Here is a 20,299-nt window from a genome sequence, read left to right as displayed (position 1 = left end):
AAATATTCCCTTTTAAGTTTTTCCATCTTACTTCCCCAATAAAACGTAAAAATTAGCTTCTCAATCCGCCTAAAACCCCTATAAGGGGCTGGAAAAACCACTGACACAAAAAGTAACATAGGAAGAATCACTGACTTAATAATAAGGACTTTGCCTGACAATGTCAAGTCCCGTAACCTCCAAAAATTTAACTTCTGTTCAATCCTCTTACCGCATTCATCCCAACTCTCATTCCCTTTCAGATCTTTGTTAAACCACACCCCCAAAACCTTAATAGCACCTTCTTCACATATCACACCATCCATCCTAACACTCGAATCCCCGAAACACTTAAAGCTACACTTCCCCCAATTCACCCTAAAACCAGATGCACCACAAAAGAAATCTAAAAGCAACCTTGCTCGATTCATAGCAGCCATATTATCACTCACCACAACAACATCGTCCATATACCCCATTACCTTTACAGTCTTTCCACCACTCCCTGGGATCAGAAGACCATTCATCACTTTCTCTTTCCGAATCATGCACAACAGGGGCTCAATCACACTTATAAACAGGACAGGGGACAACGGACACCCCTGCCTGACCCCTGAATTTATGCACACCTTCTCACTCAAACATCCATTCACTAACACTTCACTCACCACACCATCATACAAACACCTTATGGCATTCACAAAAACACTAGGAAAACCAATCCTAACTAACACCTCAAACATAAACGCATGCGACACTCTATCAAAAGCTTTCTCAAAATCCACACAAAAAAACATACATTTCCCCTTCCTAAACATACAATCTCCAATTACGTCCCTCAACAACAAGAGGTTATCAGTCATACACCTACCTGGCACCGCGCACACTTGATCATCACCAACCACACTTCCAATCACCCCACGCATACGGTTAGCCAGAATTTTGCTAAAGACTTTATAATCTGCATTGAGTAATGTAATCGGCCTCCAATTACGCAAATTCTTTTTCTCACCCTTCTTATATAGTAAAACAACTACTCCTTCTTTCATGGAATTACAAAGTACACCATTCATCCACATATATTGACATACCTCCACAAAATCAACACCAATCACATCCCATGCTTTTACATAAAACTCCACAGGCAACCCATCTTTCCCAGGTGTTTTATTCTTTTTCGCACCATCCACCGCCTTTTTAACCTCATCAAAAACAATATCCTCACTCAAACACTCACGTTCCCCTGATTCAAGCTGACTCTCCAACATACCTAACACATGCTCTTTCAAACCCCCATCCACCCATTTAGACTCAAATAAACTACTATAGAAACTATGTACCTCATCCAACACTTCCCTTCCAACCACAGTCATACCATTATCATTTACAACCTCATCCAACTCATCTATTTTACTGCACATTTTTTTAAAAAAGTACCTCGTACACTTCTCATCCATATCCAAATGCTCAACTCTCGTCCTAAAAATAATTTCCTTCCCACGCTTTTCCAAAACACGCTTCATCTCATCTCTCGCTCCTCTGAGTTGATCACTAACATCAATTCCTTTCATACTCATTTTATGTAACCACTCAATCCTCATATTTAAATCTTTAAATCTGCCTCTTTCAATTGCTGCTTTTTTATAACCCCACCTCCTAAAAAAATTCTTAATTTCCACTTTCACCCAATCCCACCATACAGTCACATCCACAAAATTATTTTTCCTAGACCTCCACCATTCATACTTACTTTCGATGTCTCTCATAACCCTAACATTCTCTAACAACCTAACATTTAGCTTCCATACCCCAACACCATGCACCATTTTTTTATCACCTTCAAACATACCCCACAAACATTCATGGTCTGTGAAAGAAAAAACATGCTGTTTAAAAAATTTACACACCAAACCTCTATTTGTATACAGCATGTGGTCAATCCTGGACACTATTCCTCCCCTATCAGCTCTATATGTGGCCGGTGGTGGCTTACTCAAAAATTCCGCTGCATCTAAAAAAGAAAAATCAGATGTAATTTGATTAAGGACCTTACCCGTGACATCAATTTCCCCTTCAGAAACACAATTGAAATCACCAACTAATAATATTGGAATCCTTCCAGGCAAAAATAAACGTATTTTCTCTAATAGTGCTAACCTATCCCCTTTGTTAATTGGACAATACACGTTAACAATTTTCACCCTCCACCCTCTCCCCTTAACCACTGCCATTATACAACGACCTGGCTCCACCACCATATAATTTTCAAAACTTAAATCCCTATTCCCCAACAAAATCCCCACACCATCATTTTTGTTTGTCATTGAACCTGACCAAATGCTATGCCCATATACCCAGTCCTTTTCAGGAGGTGACTCTTCAATTCCGCACTCTTGCAGACAGTAAATATTTGCTCCAAGATTTTTTAGTTCTTCCAGTATAGCCAATCTTCTAGGCTTAGATTTTATAAGCCTTACATTTATTGACAGTACACTACAGCCCACGTTGGAGCCCATTTTTTAACCATATTCGGTAAAAAAGAACATACCCCCCACCGAAGAGTCAACCTTTCTCGTCTTGAAACTCGATTCCTGATGTTAAGCAGAGAATGCTGGCCCCCTCCTCCAAAAAAGACCTCCTAGGAGAGGCACTGTAGCTTTCGGGATAGCTCCTATCACTTAAGGGGCTGATGCTCCCAATACTGGCAGGTGAAAAATCTGGCCGGAACTTCTTTGCAGAAGACACATCAGAGTCCTCATCAGGGGGCCTCACCACAGCCCCGGTGAAGTCACCCTGGCCACCACCACCTTCATGAATTGCCTCTGAGCTTTCCAAAGCCAACACCGGCGTTGTGGAGAGTGAACCGCTCACTTCTCCCTCACCACTCACATCAAGCAGAATTGACATATCTGCAGGCTCTATCTCAACAGCGCTTCCACGAGCAGGATCGGGTGCTTGCTCCATCTCTTCCATGAAGTCCCTTACTGCCTCGATCGCCTCACCAATAGTGGCGGCAGTAGTAGGACGTGGGGACACGGCCTCTGCATATGACCTGGAACGATGGGGACAGTCCTTGAAAGCGTGTCCCTCCTCGCCACATGCATTACAAACCATGGAGTTAGTACACTCCATTGCCAGATGACCCTCTTTATTGCATTTCCCACAAAACTTCTCCACCGTGCAGTCCTCTTGGTAGTGTCCAAAGGATTTACACTTCCTGCAAAAACGCGGAGCACCAGGAAAATACATATACCCTCTATCCCTCCCGATGGCAAAACTGAGGGGAGGGTAGTGGATACCCCCAGGTCCCTGGGGGTCCTCCTGGAACCGTATAAAAAACTTGTGTTTGCCAGTCCACAAGCCCACCTCATTCCTCACCTTGTGTGAGTAGGACACATAGCTGCAATGACGGTTCAGGAATCTAGTAATGTCCTCCACATCCACAAGGGGGTTGTGCATAAACACAACAACTGGCACTTCCCCCTTAGTATACAAAACCGTGAATGTAAGCCCATCAAGAGCCGGATGATCCAAGGCTTGCTGATCCTTTAGAGTCTTGAAAAGATTCTGGCAAGCTGCCATACGATCAAAGACTAAAACGTACCGGCCATTCTTTGGGAACTCCTGTAGGCAAATGATGTCTCCACGACCAACATTCAAAATCTTGAAGATGACGACTTCCACCAAGAACCGCAGGTTAAAGAAATTCCTCCTCGACTCCTCAATATCAATGCGAAAAGCATTTTTGACCCGAATATCATCGGTCCCGGCATAGCGAATCTTGACGCCCATTATCACCTCTCGTTTCCTCTGGACCCCCCCCAATAGCAGCAGGCAGATTAAGCCACCTAAGTGGCGATGCTGCAAGGCCGAGGGGGAGACACTATAGGATCCTTCTGACCAGATACAAGATCTAAGCCAAAAGGCCGAGAAGCGATAACCAGAATTGGTTTCAAACTACGGAGCCACCCAAGGATCCTGAAAAGTCCATTTGTGGAGATGAGCTCCTGGACTCCCATTAAGAAGACATGTTGTCAACCTCTAGATCCCTTACATGCCTGCACTTTTCGGCTTGCTGCTGCTGCAATCCACGCGTTTTAGATCTGCATAACTCCACCTCTTTAAACACAGCGCCCTCACCCCCTGTTGTTCCCACCCGCCTCAACACCGTTGGAAGGGAGGAGAACCAATTAAGGCGGGGGGTGGGGTGGAACGAGCAGCTGTCTACCCTTAGCAGGAGGGCTGCTGATTACTTACCTCTCCTGCTGCTGCTGGCTGTCCAGCAGCAGACTGAAGGTGGCTGCTGCTGTGCGCAGGTATATAAAGGCTCAGAGCCTATTATGACACGCGCAGCCAGCGTTCGATTGCCACATTCCATCTACTGCAGGCAGGATACCTGGCTGGCTGAATGTCACTGAGAAGCTCACAGAGACCGCCATAAGCAACAGTTTAACAGAATGCCACAGACTAATCAACCAAACTTTTTGGGTTGGGTTCTCTTTTATAGTCTGCAGGCATTAAATGAAAGAAGTCAGTGTTCCAGCAGAGGGAGACAACGTTTCAGAAAAGGCATTGTAGCAAACCAAAAAAGAAATTTTAAGCGCAGCAGAGTAACCAGCGCACATACCTGTTAGCTCAGGTGAGTTTAAAAGGCTGCTGTTGATAACAAGGGCATTTGCTAAATAGATGGTGTGTGTGCAACAATATACTGAAAGGTCAATTATATTGTGCAGCTTATCTCACCACCTGTAGTTATTTAGGTGAAAGCTCCAAAATGCTTGCCTAATATGTCTGTTTATCCAAAAGGAAGTAAAGAGGGAGAGCTAGATAGATAGCATTGCATTACATTACATGGCAATGCAATGCACAGTTGCTGAAGTTGAACCAAAATGAGCTTGTCATCTGGCTTCTGCAACTTTGAACATGAAAAATCCAATGAGGAGAAGAAAAGCAAAGCCAAAGAGTCCATCCCAAAATCCGACAAACAAGCAAAATGAACAAAAAACATTGAATTCAATTCGTTCTGATTTTAGAAACTGCATTAAAGAAGGGGTGCACCGGTCCTGGAGATACTGCAATACCAGGTCAATGCGTGGAGTGGACAGAGCAAGCTCTTTTTCCATCTCCCTGTTCTAAAAATCCATTTAATATATGGTCCCCAGATAGGGGACGTATCAGATATTAAACTGATAAGAACAGATTTTTTTTTTTTTTAATTTGGCTATCCCCTGCAGAGGGATAAAAACCGTTTATTTAAAATTTAACAAATTACAGAAATAAAACCATTACATCCACATTACACTTTCGGGACTTCAAAGAAAAAGAAAAATTCCATCACAGCAAATTTTACAAGACTTCAAATATTCCATAGGTTAAAAAGCCATTTGCCTGCCAACGTTACATTCTTTTTCCTGTCCAATAAATAGTATATGTACATTTCACTTTTACAAAAGGCTAAAACATCATCTACTGATAACATTTCAAGTTTAAAAACAGCAATATTTCTAGCATTCCAGAGCGCTATCTTGGCACAATTCACTATCTTCCACGCCATTATTTTTTGGTCCATTGTTGGGCATTCCAGAAGACCATATAACACTGATGCAAAATTAAAGTCCTTGAGGTCCACCATTTTCTCCAGCAGGGGGATTAGTCTTCTCCAGAACTCTTTAGCAAAAGCACAAGTCCATAAAAGATGCTTCACTGTCTCTTCTTCTTGACAACCTTCTCTTGGGCAGATGGCAGACCTCACAAAACCTCTTCTGTACTGGAATGCCCGGCAAGGAAGACAGTGGTGTGCGCAGCTCCAAGACATGTCTTTCTGTACATTAAAAAGATAAGGGGCGTTAATCATTTTCCATATGTGTACAGTTTTGTCATCATCATAACGTTCAAAATCACACAACGTCACATCAGTACTAATTTGTTTGAGTAGTGTCTTGCTGTTACATAGATCCCCTGTCTGTTTCTTATTCAAATTAAAATCAAGAATAATTTTCTTTAAAATCTCATAATGTGCAGGTAGGTTAAAAGCATAAGGAAAGGATAAAACCGTTTCAAACCAACCAAACCTTCTCATGAGAAAACCAGTGTTAAAACGCATAAAATAGGAAAGGTAATTATCTTTAAAAAGGGTTTTAAAACAGAAACAGAAAAAATGTATTAAAAGAAACTTATCTAAAACAGGGAAATCTTTCCCACCTTTAACCTTTGGCTTTGTCACAATTTCTCTTTTGAGTTTCTCCATTTTTGAGCCCCAAAAAAAGGTAAAACATACTTTTGTAATTCGTTTCAACAAATTTGTAGGAGGGGGGAACACCAAACTAAGATATAACAGGATAGGTAATATCACCATTTTTACAATCAGAACTTTACCTTCCATTGACAGCTTTCTCATATTCCACATGCAGATTTTCTGATTAATTTTCTGTGCTGCCGCATCCCAGCTATTAAAACCATTATTAGATTCATTAAAAGAAACACCTAAAATAGTAATGGAATCTGTAACTGCAATTGGTACATCATGTAAACTCATCCCCCCGACATTTAAAATATTACATTTAGTAAGATTAATTTTAAAACCGGAAACTGTACAAAAAGACTGAATTTGGCTTATCGTTTTTTGTATTGAAGGTACATCACATCCAAACACTGCTACATCATCCATATAGCTTACAACTTTAACTTGTAGACCGTTCCCTCCGGGTAAGGGTACTCCACATATTTGCTTATCCCGGCGTATTGTACATAAAAGGGGTTCTATAGCACATATAAAAAGCAGGGGGGACAAAGGGCAACCCTGCTTCACCCCTGATTTTAAAACTACCTCTTTTGTTTTAAAACCATTAACTAAAATCTTACTCGTACAATCATTATAAAAAGCTTTAAGAGACAATAAAAACCCACCCGGAATGCCCATTTTTTCTAAAACTTTAAAAAGATAAAAATGAGATACGCGGTCAAAAGCTTTCTCAAAATCCACCGCTAGGATTGACATCTTTGTCTTTCTGGTTTTTACATCTTCAATACAATCTTTCACCAGGTTTAAATTGTCCCAGATACTACGCCCAGGTACCCCGCATACCTGATTTGCATGAATTACTTTATGTATCACCTTTTTCAACCGATTTGCACAGATCTTAGCCATAATTTTGTAATCACTATTTAAAAGAGTTATCGGCCTCCAGTCTTTAAGATCCGTTTTGTCACCTTTTTTGTACAGTAGTGATACCTCACCTTCCATGAGTTGAGTAAAACCTTATTATTAAAAACTTCGGAAAACAAATTAAACAAATCATCTTTTAAAATATCATAAAAACTTATATAAAACTCTATGGGGATACCATCAGGGCTGGGCACTTTACCATTTTTAAAACTCTTCATGGTTTCTAAAATCTCTTCCTCAACTAGAGGTTGGGATAAAAAACTTTGGGCATCAGCATCTAGGGTGGACTTGATCTCCCCCAGGAAAGTGTGTATTAAATCATGGTCTATAGTTTTTACATTAAAAAGATCATTAAAATAGACATTTACCTTATCCAATATAACGTTGATATTACTATCTCCATCTATGTTATCAATTATTGTTTTCGCCTGTTTGTTTTTCTTAAAAAAATACCTGGAACAAGTCTCATGCTCTTCTACGTGTTTTACCTTTGAACGAAAAATCAGTTCTTTTCCTTTTTGTTCCAACCACTTTGAAATTTCTCCTTTAAGACTCAATATATCATTACCTACATCCAGACCATTGTCTTTGAATTTGTACAATGTCTGTAACCTGATATTAAGAAAATTATAGATCTCAAACTTTTCTTTAGCTTTTTGTATGCTTTTCTTTATAAAGAAATCTTTAATGCTTATTTTCATTCTATCCCACCAGGAGCTAAAAGAAATATTGGGGTTTTTCCTTTTTCTACAGTTTACATAAAACTCAATAAAATCCGATAAAATTTGTGGATCTTTTAAAAGGGACACATTCAATTTCCAAGATTTCTTACCACATTTCTTCTTTCCATTAATCCTCACTCTAAAAGATAAAACCTTGTGATCTGAGAGAATATTAGTTAAAACTTCACATTTCACTGGCAGTATTTTTTCTGAACCTAAAACAAAATCTATCCTGGAGCTACATGTAGAATTGCTCCAGGTGAAACCAGCGTCTATAGGGCTATCCTTGTTACATTCTTTATACACATCAGTTAATTTACAATCATTTATAATATTGTTTAACATTCCAGACGTTTTGTCATAATTTCTACTCACGGAACCGGAGCGTCGGCTTTCGCCTTTTAAAATACAATTAAAATCACCTGCCAGGATAAAAGGTTCAGAAATGTTAATAAATAAAGGTAAAATTTCCAGCATATCAGCCCTTTCATTTTTATCAGGTGACCCATAAAAATTTAAAAACTGCCATCTTGTCCCATCAATAAAAGCCTTAACTAAAAGAATACGACCCGGTAAAATATCTTGGATAAAATCAATAGACACATTTCCCTTAAAAAGTATAGCTACCCCGGCTGATCCGGTTGCATTTGATCCAGACCAGACCGATGGACCATGTTTCCACTCTTCCTTATATTTTTTGTAAGAAATCTTATGAGGGATATGACATTCTTGTAAAAAGAAAACAGAAGCTGTAAAACAGGTTAAAAAATGTAAAACAGTAGCTCTTCTGGTCTTGGATCCTATGCCTCTCACATTGAGGGAAACACCACTAATGTCAGCCATCATAACAAATGGTTAGGAAGAAACAAAAACTGGACTTTACCTATCCGATGGACGGATCAGACCACTTGGACTTTCACCAACGCCCTCTTCTGAATCCACCGTTATCAAAGAGTCTTCATCATCGGAGAAGGAACATTCACTTAAATTAAGACCCGACGCTACTGGGGTGTAGCTCGGAAGGATATTGAGAGAAAGGTTACACTGGGTCTCCATAGGCTGACCATTTAGGTCCTCGTCAGGTGGGTCTCCGAGAGGCTCCGCACTCCCCTGCTGACCCGCAGAGGGTCGTAACACAGGGGCAGGCTGCGCACATGGCGGAGCCTCAGAGTCCCCGGAGGCAGCCAGGTTCGGGGCCCCACCTGGGGCAGCAGAGCCCCGGGACCTCGGGATTCCAGAGTCTACACCCCCGTGAGGGGATGTATCCATCTCCTCCCTATTAGCCACCTCCACGGAACCATTCTTTTTCTTATTATGAGACCTCACCAAATGCCACGTACCGCCCTCGCTCTCGTGAGATCCAGTGGGAATTTTGGGCTCGGTGTCAGCCTTTTGGCGCTCTTTTTTGGCCTTACCGACCGCCCCTTTATGATCTTTCTTAGCCTTCCTTTTAGCCTCCTTATGGTCTTTCAGCCAGCTCCTGGGCTCCTGTGAGTTACCTGTCATTGACTCGGAGGGATTGTTACTAGTCGAAGCGCCCTTATCACCTCCCGAGGCTCCAGGTTGTTGTTCCTCCTCCTGAGGGGTGGTCTGATTGGCCCGTCCATTCCCGGATGTCTTGGACTTCTCCTTTTGTTTTTGTTCATCCTCTCTGAACCTGTGAGGGCAAGAAAAATAGAAATGACCAGGTGTCCGACAAAAAGAGCATTTTTTTTCATTTGGGCACTCCTTTGTGTCATGTTCAGTACTGGCACAATTTCTACAAGTGGCACCACAACTATCCTTAGAGTGCCCATAGAGACCACAATACCTACAGAAAAGTGGCATTCCTGAGAAAAAAAAATCCCCATTAGTTTGCCCTATTTTAAATCGAGCTGGAGGAAGTCTCACACCTCCAGGGAATTTAGGGTCTCTTTCACATTTTACTAAAAACTTCCATTTTGAGGTCCAGATGTTAAACTCATTCAACACTTTCCCAATCAATTTCACACTTTTAAAATAAACTGACAAAAAGGAAATAACCTCTGGTGCCGTTATGAAGGGTGAGAAGATTTTCACAACCACCATCTTTACCTCATCCAGGACGTGCTCGATGATCTGAATCCCTTTTAGACCAGGGCTATTTTCTACCGACTTAACTCTGGACAAAACATCTTTGAAAATACCTTCGCCAGTAAAGGTTACATCATAATCTCCACGTCGAGGATAATCCTGGATAGAAAGGATTTCGTTGGTTCTGACGTGGAGCAGTTTCTCAAGCACGTCCTGGACTACATATCCCAGATTCCGCATATCGGAACCACCAGCCGTAAAGCGGACCCTTATGGTGTTCTTAAGCCTCGCATATAGAGGCACGAGGTTGGGGTCAACCTCCATGGTATGGCGCAACAAAATGCAAATTGCAACCGCCTGCAATCTGCGCCTTCAGAGCTTTGAGATAAAGCACCTGAAGGCTGGGGGATCGCTGCCCGTTACCCTAGGACTAATCCCTCTCCCTAATAGCAGCAGGCAGGTGAAGCCCACCGAAGTGGACGATACTGCCAGGCCAAGGAGAGGGGTACCTGAGTGCCCTTCAACTGAAACCTCCTGCTGTGAAGCACTTGGTCTCAGCCAAAAGGCCGAGAAGCGATAACCAGAATTGGTTTCGAACTACGGAGCCACCCAAGGATCCTGAAAAGTCCATTTGTGGAGATGAGCTCCTGGACTCCCGTTAAGAAGACATGTTGTCAACCTCTAGATCCCTTACATGCCTGCACTTTTCGGCTTGCTGCTGCTGCAATCCACGCGTTTTAGATCTGCATAACTCCACCTCTTTAAACACAGCACCCTCACCCCCTGCTGTTCCCACCCGCCTCAACACCGTTGGAAGGGAGGAGAACCAATTAAGGCGGGGGGTGGGGTGGAACGAGCAGCTGTCTACCCTTAGCAGGAGGGCTGCTGATTACTTACCTCTCCTGCTGCTGCTGGCTGTCCAGCAGCAGACTGAAGGTGGCTGCTGCTGTGCGCAGGTATATAAAGGCTCAGAGCCTATTATGACACACGCAGCCAGCGTTCCATTGCCACATTCCATCTACTGCAGGCAGGATACCTGGCTGGCTGAATGTCACTGAGAAGCTCACAGAGACCGCCATAAGCAACAGTTTAACAGAATGCCACAGACTAATCAACCAAACTTTTTGGGTTGGGTTCTCTTTTATAGTCTGCAGGCATTAAATGAAAGAAGTCAGTGTTCCAGCAGAGGGAGACAACGTTTCAGAAAAGGCATTGTAGCAAACCAAAAAAGAAATTTTAAGCGCAGCAGAGTAACCAGCGCACATACCTGTTAGCTCAGGTGAGTTTAAAAGGCTGCTGTTGATAACAAGGGCATTTGCTAAATAGATGGTGTGTGTGCAACAATATACTGAAAGGTCAATTATATTGTGCAGCTTATCTCACCACCTGTAGTTATTTAGGTGAAAGCTCCAAAATGCTTGCCTAATATGTCTGTTTATCCAAAAGGAAGTAAAGAGGGAGAGCTAGAAAGATAGCATTGCATTACATTACATGGCAATGCAATGCACAGTTGCTGAAGTTGAACCAAAATGAGCTTGTCATCTGGCTTCAGCAACTTTGAACATGAAAAATCCAATGAGGAGAAGAAAAGCAAAGCCAAAGAGTCCATCCCAAAATCCGACAAACAAGCAAAATGAACAAAAAACATTGAATTCAATTCTTTCTGATTTTAGAAACTGCATTAAAGAAGGGGTGCACCGGTCCTGGAGATACTGCAATACCAGGTCAATGCGTGGAGTGGACAGAGCAAGCTCTTTTTCCATCTCCCTGTTCTAAAAATCCATTTAATATATGGTCCCCAGATAGGGGACGTATCAGATATTAAACTGATAAGAACAGATTTTTTTTTTAATTTGGCTATCCCCTGCAGAGGGATAAAACCGTTTATTAAAACTTTAACAAATTACAAGCATAATTACACAAATACCAAACGTTAAAAGACAAATGAAATTTACAAAACAAAAAAATACAAAGATTTTAAATAATTAGGTTCCATTGGTCAACAAGCCATTTTTTGGAAATATGTACATTCTTCTTTTTGTCAATTAAATAATAAGTATACATTTCACATAAACATAAACTTAAAACATCATTCACTGATAAAACATCTTGTTTAAAAATAGCAATGTTGCGCGCTTTCCAGAGAGATGACTTGGCGCAGTTCACTGTCTTCCAAGCCATTGTGTACTGGTCCATTGTGGGGCATTCCATAAGTCCGTATAGCACAGTTTTATATGTAAAGTCCTTGAGGTCTGCCACCCTTTCCAGTAGGGGGAGCAGTCTTCTCCAGAAATCCTTTGCAAAATTACATGTCCATAATAGATGTTCCACCGTTTCCTCGTCTTGTCATCCGGCTCTTGGGCAGATGGCAGACCTCACAAATCCTCTTCTGTATTGGAATGCCCGGCAAGGAAGACAGCGGTGCATGCAACTCCAAGCCAGATCTCTCTGTTCATTAAAAAGATAAAAAACGTTAATCATTTTCCAGATAGACATAGATTTGTCATCATCATATCTGTCAACATTACATATTTCCTCACTTTTACGTATTTCTTTAATTAGTTTCTTACTATTTCTTAATTCCTCTATTTTCTTAGTCCCTAAATTAAAATCGGACACTATTTTCCTTAAAATCTCATAATGCGTCGACAAATTAAAAGCATGGGGCACAGATATATTAACTTCATACCATCCAAACTTTCTCATAAAAAATCCTGTATTAAAACGCATAAAAAAGGACCAATAGTGATTCTTAAAAAGGGCATTAAAACAGTAAACGAACAGATGGATTAAAAGAAACCTATTAAAATCTGGAAAATCTTTACCACCTTTTACTTTTGATTTCATCACGATTTCTCTTTTCAGCTTTTCCATTTTTGAGTTCCAAAAGAAGGTAAAACAGGTTTTGGTTATCTTTTTTAAAACATTAACAGGCGGGGGGAAAACCATGCTAAGATACAATAAAAGAGGTAAAATCACCATCTTTAAAACCAATACTTTACCCTCCATTGTAAGTCTCCTCATGTTCCACATACATATTTTCGTATTTACTTTCTGTGTAACTGTTTCCCAACTATTATAACCATCATTATTTTCAGTGAATGATATACCTAAAATGGAAATGGATTCGGAGACATTAATTGGTACATCACGTAAAATCATCCCCCCAACACTTAAAATGTTACACTTATTAAAATTGATTTTAAAACCAGAAGCTAGACAAAAGGATTGCACTTGATGGAGAGTGGCCGTAAGTGATGGTGCATCTGTACACAAGACCGCCACGTCATCCATGTAGCCTACAACCTTGGCCTCCAAACCACCGCTTCCAGGCAGAGGGACACCGCATATCTGTTTATTTTGGCGTATTGCACATAACATTGGTTCCAGTGCACAGATAAACAGTAGCAGGGACAGAGGGCATCCCTGTTTCACCCCTGACCGTAAAAATACCTCTTGTGTCTTAAAACCATTCACTAAAATCTTACTTGTACAATCCTTGTAAAATGCTTTAAGCGATAGTAAAAACCCTTCTGGTATGCCCATTTTCTCTAAAACTTTAAAAAGATAAAAGTGTGAGACACGGTCAAATGCTTTTTCAAAATCAATAGATAAAATCGCCATTTTCCCCTTTCTGTCTTTCACATCCTCAATACAGTCTTTCACTAAATTCAGATTGTCCCATATACTGCGCCCCGGCACCCCACACACTTGATTAGAATGAATAACTTTGCTGATGACTTCTTTTAGACGATTTGCACAAATTTTAGCCATTATTTTATAGTCACAATTTAAAAGTGTTATTGGTCTCCAGTTTTCTAATTTTGATTTATCACCTTTTTTGTATAGGAGGGAGACTTCACCTTTCTTCCAGGAATTTAATAAAACCTTATTATTAAAAACCTCAGTAAACAAATAAAACAAATCATCTTTTAAAATATCATAAAAACATACATAAAATTCTATTGGGATGCCATCAGGACCAGGGACCTTTCCAGTTTTAAAACTTTTAATAGTTTTTAACACTTCTTGTTCCGTTAAAACTTGGGATAAAAACTCTTGGGATGCGGGATCTAAAACAGCTGTTAGTCCTTGCAGCGAATCATCCATTAATTTATTATCTATATTTTTTCCATTAAAAAGATTAGAAAAAAAAAACTCAACTTTACCCAGCATATTTTTTATATTATTCTCACCATCTATATGGTCAATTATCACTTTTTCTTTTTTATTTTTCCTAAAAAAATATCTGGAACACTTTTCATTTTCTTCTATATGTTGTACTCTAGAACGAAAAATTATCTCTTTTCCTTTTTGTTCTAGCCATTTTGAAATCTCTTCTTTTAAGTTTGAAATATCAAGTTGTACATCTATCCCATTGTCTCTGAGCTTAAATAATGTTTGTAGGCGGGTATTTAAAATTCTATATTCTTCATATTTTTCTTTGGCTCTACATATACTCTTTTTAATAAAAAAGTCTTTTATTTTTACTTTCATTCTATCCCACCATACACTCATAGTCTCATTTGTTTTTTTCCCTTTTCTACATTTCCTATAAAACTCAATAAAATCTGATAAAATCTGCGGGTCGGTTAAAAGGGATACGTTCATTTTCCAGCTTTTCTTACCACATTTTTTGTTGTCATTTACTTTTATGGTAAAGGATAAAAGTTTATGGTCTGAAAATATATTAGTTAAAACTTCACATTCGGCAGGTATTGTTTTATCTGAACCAAAAATAAAATCAATCCTAGAGCTACAATTAGCATTGCTCCAAGTGAAACCGGCGTCCTCTGGGCTGTCACTATGACACTCTTTATATATGTCTATCAATTTAGCATCTTTGACTATATCATGTAGCATACCTGAGGTTTTATCGTAGTTCCTGCTTACAGAGCTGGAGCGCCGGTTTTCACCTTTTAAAACACACTTAAAATCCCCTGCTAAGATAAAAGGTTCAGAGTTATTAATAAATAATGGTAAAAGATCAAGCATTTCGGCTCTTTCATTTTTCTCTGGGGATCCATAAAAATTTAAAAACTGCCATCTAATACCATCAATAAAAGCTTTCACTAATAAAATACGACCTGGTAAAATCTCCTGAATAAAATCAATTAAAACGTTCCCTTTAAAAAGTATGGCTACACCCGCTGATCCTGCAGCATTCGATCCGGACCAGACAGATGGCCCACACTTCCACTCATCTTTATATTTTTGATATGACATTTCATGTGGGATATTACATTCTTGCAGAAAAAATACAGATGCAGTAAAACACGTAAAAAAATTAAAAAGAGCAGTTCTTCTCGTGTTAGATTTTATGCCTCTCACGTTGAGGGAAATACCTTTGAGTTCAGCCATCATTAGAAAATGTAGAAATTTTACTTAGGTAACTAAGAGCAACGGATTTACCTGTCCGATGAACTTGATCAGACCACTGGGCTTGCGCCTCCCTCCTCATCTGATAGTATCGTCACGAGAGTCTCCGTGGAGGAGGAAAGATTACCACATTTATATAAACCCGACGCTACACTGGCATAGCTCGGAGGGCTGGCTGGCAGAACCCGCTGGGTCTCCATTGGCTGGCCATGCAGTTCCTCATCAGGTGGGTCCCCGAGGGGTTCCGCCGCCCCTGTTTGACCTGTAGAAGGTCGTCCTATAGGAGGAGGTTGCACACAAGGCAGAGCCTCTGACTCTTCAGAGGCAGCAAGATCCCGGTCCCCACCTGTAGCAGCGGAGACCGAAACCCCTGAGGGTCCAGCGTCCACGTCCCCTTCTGGAGAAGTGTCCATCTGTTCACCTCCTGCTGCCTCCTCCGAACCACCCTTTTTCTTTTTCTTAGGACCCACCTTTATCCACTCAGCGCCCTCAGCCCTAGGAGACCCAGACTGGGCATGGGCTTCTGTGTCGGCCTTTTGCCGGTCCCTTTTGACCTTACCAGTAGTGCCCTTCTGCTCCTTCTCAGCCCTCCTTTTGGACTCCCGCAGGTCCTGCAGCCAGGTTTTGGGATTTGGTATTTTACCTGTCATAGACTCTGGAGACACTTCACTATTTGGTACGCCCTTATTGTCTCCAGAGGCTCCAGGTTGTTGTTCCTCCTCCTGAGGGGTGGTCTGATCTTTTGGTCCTTGGTTGGACGTCTTGGACTTCCCCTTTTGCTCATCTTACCGAAATCTGTGAGGGCAAGAAAAATAAAAGTGACCTGGAGTCTGGCAAAAACTACATTTCTTTTCCTTAGGGCATTCTTTTGTCTCATGTTCTTCACTAGCACAATTTCTACATGATACATGACAGTTTTCTTTTGAATGACCATAGCGCCCACAATTTCTGCAATATACTGGCATCCCAGAAAAGAACAAAATCCCCATTTGTTTGCCCAATTTTGAAACGGGCAGGGGGGAGCCGTATACCACCTGGTGTATTTGGATCTCTTATACACTTCACAAGGAATTTCCACTTAGATGTCCATATGTTATATTCGTTTAATATCTTCCCAATACATTTAACACTTTTAAAATAAATTGCTAGAAATGACATTACTTCTGGAGCAGAAATAAAGGGCGAAAATACTTTTACAATAACCAGTCTTACCTCATCCAGGACATGCTCAACAATTTGTATCCCTTTCAAAACAGGACTATTTTCAACTTTTTTTAACTTTTCTAGTACATCTCTAAAAATACCTTCTCCGGTGAATGTGATGTCATAGTCACCTCTTCTGGGATAATCCTGGATGGAGAGAATTTCATTCCTTTGTACGCCAAGAAGGTTCCTGAGCACGTAATGGACTACATAACCTAATTTCCTCATATCCGAGCCACCCGCCGTGAAGTGAACTCGGACAGAGTTTTTTAGCCTCGCATAAAGAGGCACGAGGTTAGGGTCAACCTCCATGGAAAAACGCAACAAGGTTGCAAATTGCAGCCGCTTGCAATCTGCGCTCCCAGTGTTCTTGCAGCGAAAAACACCTCGAAGCTGGGGGATCGCAACTCGTTACCCTGGGACTAAGCCCTCTCCCTAATAGCAGCAAGCAGGTTAAGTCCACCAAAGTGGACGATCCTGCCAGGCCAAGGAGAGGGGTACCCGAGTGCCCTTCAACCACAATCTCCTGCAATAAAGCACTTGATCGTAGCCAAAAGGCCGAGAAGCGATAACCAGAATTGGTTTCGGCCTACGGTGCCACCCTCGGATCCTGAAAAGTCCATTTGTGGAGATGGCCACCTGGACTCCCGTTAAGAAGACATGTTGTCAACCTCTAGATCCCTTACATGCCTGCACTTTTCGGCTTGCTGCTGCAGCAATCCACGCGTTTTAGATCTGCATGACTCCAACTATTTTAGCACAGCACCCTCACCCCCTGCTGTTCCCACCCGCCTCAACACCGGTGGAAGGGAGGAGAACCAATTAAGGGGGGGACGAGCAGCTGTCTACCCTTAGCAGGAGTGTTGCTGATCACTTACCTTTCCTGCTGCTGCTGGCTGTCCAGCAGCAGACTGAAGGTGGCTGCTGCCGTGAGCTAGTATATAAAGGCTCAGAGCCTATTATGACACGCGCAGCCAGTGTTCCATTGCCACATTCCATCTACTGCAGGCAGGATAAATGGCTGGTTGAACGGCACTGAGAAGCTCACAGAGACCGCCATAAGCAACAGTTTAAAAGAATGCCACAGACTAATCAACCAAACTTTTTGGGTTGGGTTATTTTTTATAGCCTGCAGGCATTAAATGAAAGAAGTCAGTGTTCCACCAGAGGGAGACAACGTTTCAGAAAAGGCATTGGAGCAAGCCAAAAAAGACATTTTAAGTGCAGCAGAGTAACCAGCGCACATACCTGTTAGCTCAGGTGAGTTTAAATGGCTGCTGTTGATAACAAGGGCATTTGCTAAATAGATGGTGTGTGTGCAACAATATACTGAAAGAACAATTATATTGTGCAGCTTATCTCACCACCTGTAATTAGTTAGGTGAAAGCTCCAAAATGCTTGCCTAATATGGCTGTTTATCCAAAAGGAAGTAAAGAGGGAGAGCTAGATAGATAGCATTGCATTACAGTACATGGCTATGCAATGCAGAGTTGCTGAAGTTGAACCAAAATGAGTTTGTCATCTGGCTTCTGCAACTTTTAACATGAAAAATACAATGAGGAGAAGAAAAGCAAAGCCAAAAAGTCCATCCAAAAATCCGACAAACAAGCAAAAGCAACAAAAAGCATTGAATTCAATTCTTTCTGATTTTAGAAACTGCATTAAAGAATGAGTGCACTGGTCCTGGAAATGCTGCAATACCAGGTCAATGCGTGGAGTGGACAGAGCAAGCTCTTTTACCATCTCCCTGTTCTAAGAATCCATTTAATATATGGTCCCCAGATAGGGGACGTATCAGATATTAAACTGATAAGAACAGATAAGGTTTCAACATAATTTTTATTGTACATAAGTCAGATTACTAGATAATAAATGCGAAACCTTTCAAGTACAAAAAACATAACAACATTTAACAATTATACATTACAGAGAATAAAAATAATCAATATAAAATGGAATTCCACATATAAAAGCACCATCTCCGGTTCACTTCCTTCTTGCCCATATCTTTTACATTTTTTAAATAATAAACATACATTTCACTAAAAGCCAGTTTAATACAATCAAGCACAGAAATAAAATCACGATTAAACAATAAAATATTCCTTGCTTTCCAAATTGCATTCTTGGCACAGTTTATTATACACCAGCAGATTTCAGATTGGTATGCAGTAGGGCAATTAAAAACTCCGTATAAAACATATTCATAATAAAAGTCCTTTAAACCGCAAACCCACTTAAAAAGAATCCCCAATTTCCCCCAGAGTTCTTGTGCAAAGGTGCAGTTCCAAAAAAGGTGCATAATGGTCTCATCACAATGGCAAGAGTCTCTTGGGCATTTTGCCCGTGCCACCAGGCCTCTCCGGTGTTGGAATTCTCTGGTTGGGAGGCACTGGTGGACGGACATCCAGGCAAGGTCTTTATGGACATTGGCGAGGAACTTCCCGAAGACATTCCTCCACACACGTTTGGATCTGTTCCATGAGTAGTTACAAACTGGGGATGTCTCTTCTTCTCTCCTCAAGTGGACAAATAGCTTCTTCCGGTCCAGAAGGATGTCAGCTCCAAGGTCTTTTAAGTTATGAGTCTTTATAACTTTTTCTAAAATAATAAGGTGCTTTGGTGGACACAATAAAACAGGTGCTGATAAGGATGGCCTAAACCATCTCTTAAAGATAAAACCACACGTGTATTTTAAAAACAGGCCAAAAGTACTATCAGACTTAAAAGCTTTAAAACAAAAACAGAAAAAATTTACATATAAAAACAGGCGAAGATCGGGAACATCTTTTCCTCCATTCTGCTTTCTCTTATACATTTCTGATCGTTTAAGCTTTTCCATTTTAGAGCCCCATATAAACATAAAAATACAACGAGTTAGTTTTTTTAGCATTAAGTCAGAGGGAGGATACACCATGGCATTATATAAAATCATAGGTAATAAAACAGATTTAATAACAAGGACTTTCCCTTCGATCGAAAGATTCCTCAGGGTCCAAAAGGAAAGTTTCTTTGCCATTTTATCTTGAACCTCTCCCCAACTCACAAGCCCATCATTATTTGCATCAAATACAACCCCTAAAATTTTCACATTGTCATATTTCACATTAAAAGTCGGTAAGTCATTCCTATCCCACGCACCCATAATCAAACACTCAGTTTTATTAAAATTCATTTTAAAACCAGAAGCTTGACTAAAAAGATTGGTGCACAATACTACTCTCCGGAGTGAAGCAGGATCAGTACAAATAGCCGTCACGTCATCCATATATCCAAGCACTTTAACCTGAGCCCCTCCCCCTCCTGGGACAGGAACCCCCCGGACTACCTTGTCTTTCCGGATCATGCATAAAAGGGGTTCCATAGCGCAAATAAACAGAATTGGGGAAAACGGACATCCCTGCTTCACTCCGGATTCCAGTGGGATAAAATCAGTTAAAAAACCATTGACAGAGATTTGTGAAAACATATTGTTATATAAACTCTTAATGCGAGATAAAAACCAGTCTGGGATTGCCATTTGTTTTAAAACTTTAAAAAGATATTCATGAGAAACCCTGTCAAACGCTTTCTCGAAGTCTAATGCTAACAGGGCCAGCCCTTGATCCCTGTCTTTACTGTACCATATTACGTCTCTGTAATACTCCTCCCTGGTACACCACATACTTGTTCGGGTTGTATTAACACATTAATGACAGTTTTAAAACGACATGCAATAATCTTAGCTAAAACCTTATAATCCATGTTAAGGAGGGTGATAGGTCTCCAATTTTTGAGGTCGTCCCGAGCGCCCTTCTT

At 40.8% G+C, this 20,299-nt stretch overlaps 3 non-coding genes across 3 annotated transcripts; all 3 read right to left on the bottom strand.

Annotated features, from left to right (window-relative positions):
- Positions 1-5,026: 5,026 nt before the first annotated feature.
- LOC141219346 (U2 spliceosomal RNA) lies at positions 5,027-5,219 on the bottom strand. The gene has a single exon (XR_012287879.1). It is a non-coding gene; the product is annotated as a U2 spliceosomal RNA (small nuclear RNA).
- A 6,386-nt stretch (positions 5,220-11,605) lies between these two features.
- LOC141219339 (U2 spliceosomal RNA) lies at positions 11,606-11,794 on the bottom strand. The gene has a single exon (XR_012287872.1). It is a non-coding gene; the product is annotated as a U2 spliceosomal RNA (small nuclear RNA).
- A 6,374-nt stretch (positions 11,795-18,168) lies between these two features.
- On the bottom strand, positions 18,169-18,353 carry LOC141219355 (U2 spliceosomal RNA). The gene has a single exon (XR_012287884.1). It is a non-coding gene; the product is annotated as a U2 spliceosomal RNA (small nuclear RNA).
- Positions 18,354-20,299: the final 1,946 nt, after the last annotated feature.

The sequence above is a fragment of the Phyllobates terribilis genome, unplaced genomic scaffold, assembly GCF_046119375.1.
Source record: "Phyllobates terribilis strain yellow unplaced genomic scaffold, ASM4611937v1 Scaffold_264__1_contigs__length_2628131, whole genome shotgun sequence".
Lineage (NCBI taxonomy): Eukaryota > Metazoa > Chordata > Amphibia > Anura > Dendrobatidae > Phyllobates > Phyllobates terribilis.
Note: the sequence above shows the minus strand (reverse complement) of the source record. Positions and strands in the feature narration are given on the sequence as shown.